The following is a 2583-nucleotide window of genomic DNA, read 5'->3' as shown; positions in this document are numbered from 1 at the left end:
GTAGGCCTGACCCAATGTTCTTGTTAAAAAGCCTGACAGCAGTCGGCAGGAAGGAGCGGCGAAATCTCTCTTTGGTACAGCGAGGGTGTAAAAGTCTGTCACTGAAGGAGCTGTAGAGTGTTCTCAGAGTGTCATTGAATGGGTGGGCTGGTTTGTCCAGCATTGATGACAGTTTTGCCGTCATCCTTCTGCCCCCCACTGAGTCCACAGAGTCCAGGGAGCAGCCCAGGACAGAGCTGGCCCTCCTCACCAGTTTGTCCAGTCTCTTTTTGTCTCGGCCCGAGATGCCTCCTGCCCAGGAGACCACTCCATAGAAGATGACTGATGAAACCACAGAGTCATAGAAGTTCCTGAGGAGTGTTCCCCGAACGCCAAAGGACCTCAGCCTCCTGAGTAGGAAGAGTCTGCTCTGACCCTTCCTATAGAGAGCGTCTGTGTTGTCGCTCCAGTCCAGTTTATTGTTCAGATGAACACCCAGGTACTTGTAAGTTGAGACCCTCTCAACGTCTGTTCCCTGGATATTCACTGGTGCAGGTGGAGAGTGCCGACGCTTGCGGAAATCCACCACCAGCTCTTTGGATTTCCCAGCGTTGATTTGGAGGCGGTTCTGCTGACACCAGTCCACGAACCCCTGCGTAACCCCTCTGTACTCCCGATCGTCATCGTCAGTGATGAGGCCGACAATCGCAGAGTCATCAGAGAACTTCTGCAGGTGACAGGTTGTGGAATTGTATTTGTAGTCCGAGGTGTAGAGGGTGAACAGGAAGGGAGCCAGCACAGTTCCCTGCGGCGCTCCCGTGCTGCAGAGGAGCACGTCAGACACACAGTCCTGTGTTCTCACGTACTGTGGCCGGTTTGTGAGGTAGTTGTGAATCCATGTGATGAGGTGGTGGGCCACTCCCGCCTGCTCCAGCTTGTCTCCCAATAAGGCGGGCTGGATGGTGTTGAAAGCACTTGAGAAATCAAAGAACATGATCCTCACCGTGCCCCCCGCCTTCTCCAGGTGGAAGAGTGAAGTGTGGAGCAGGTAGATGATGGCATCATCCACACTGATGCCAGGCTGGTATGCAAACTGGAGTGGGTCCATTGAGGAGCTGACCAGGGGGCGCAGATGGACGAGGACCAGTCTCTCCAGGGTCTTCATCAGATGAGACGTCAGCGCCACTGGTCTGAAGTTGTTGAGCTCCTTCGGATGGGGTGTCTTTGGAACCGGAACCAGGCAGGATGTTTTCCACAGCTGGGGGACTCTGCCCAGCTTCAAGCTCAGGTTGAACATGTGCTGGACGATTCCACACAGCTGGTCTGCGCAGGATTTGAGGAGCTGGGAGCTGATCCCATCTGGGCCTGCCGCCTTCCTCGCCTTCATCTTCCTCAGCTGGTTCTTCACCTGAGATGTTGTGAGGAACAAGGCTGAGCAGGAGGAAGTGGTGGTTGTCTGATAAGGCTGGGAACTGGAGCCTGTGGAGAGAGAGAGGGGCGAGAGAGGGGGAGAGAGGGTCTTGTTCGCAGTGGCAGGAGGGGTGGGTGGGGGCTGCGTCAGGGAAGCCTGAGCGGGGTCAGACATTTGATCAAACCTATTGAAAAATAGGTTCAACTCATTTGCCCACTGAAGCCCCCCCCCCTTCTGGGTCTTACCTGCTTGTCCGTGGCCTGAGATGGTCTTCAGGCCCCTCCAGACATCCCTGGCCTTGTTCCGCTGCAGTTGTTCTTCCATCCGCATCCTGTAGGACTTTTTCCCCTCTCGGATCCTCCTTCTCAGCTGACGCTGCACTCTCTTCAGCTCGTCCTTGTCGCCTGACACAAAAGCCCTCTTTTTCTCCTTCAGGAGAGCTTTAATGTCCGGTGTGATCCAGGGTTTGTTGTTGGAGAAACATCTTACAGTCCTGGTGGGAATGGTGTTCTCCATGCAGAAGTTAATATAGTCTGTAACTGTGTCTGTTAGACCATTAATGTCCTCACCGTGAGCTTCACTGAATACCTCCCACACAGTTGTGTTGAAACAGTCCTTCAAGGCCTCCTCGGCTTCTCCGGACCATCGCTGAACTGTGCGTGTCACAGCTGGCTGCCTGCGGACGAGAGGTTTGTACACAGGCAGGAGAGCAACCAAGTTGTGGTCAGCTTTGCCCAGCGGGGGGAGGGGCAGTGACGTGTACGCCTCCTTGGTGTTGGCATAGAAGAGGTCCAATATTTTATTGTCTCTGGTTTGGCATGTTACATATTGTGTGAATGAAGGCAGAGAGGAGGAAGGAGAAGCATGATTGAAGTCACCAGAGATAAGGAACAAGGCATTTGGGTGCTGTGTTTGTAGCCTGCTCACAGCTGCATTCAGTACATCACAGGCTGTCTCACCGTTAGCAGAGGGAGGCACGTACGCTGCCACCGCGATCACATGACTGAACTCTCGCGGTAAATAGACCGGACGCATGCTAACAGCTATCATCTCAATGTCCCGACTGCAAAGTTGATCCTTAACAGTTATATGCCCAGGGTTACACCATCTATCATTAACAAACACAGCCAGCCCTCCCCCTTTTCTCTTACCGCTCTCCAGTGTCCTGTCCGCGCGTAGTATTTGGAAGCCGT

Source organism: Idiotropiscis lumnitzeri, unplaced genomic scaffold (genome assembly GCF_059441095.1).
Source record: "Idiotropiscis lumnitzeri isolate Australia: NSW breed Sydney's pygmy pipehorse unplaced genomic scaffold, RoL_Ilum_1.0 HiC_scaffold_135, whole genome shotgun sequence".
Taxonomy (NCBI): Eukaryota; Metazoa; Chordata; class Actinopteri; order Syngnathiformes; family Syngnathidae; genus Idiotropiscis; species Idiotropiscis lumnitzeri.
This window is presented reverse-complemented; position numbering follows the sequence as displayed.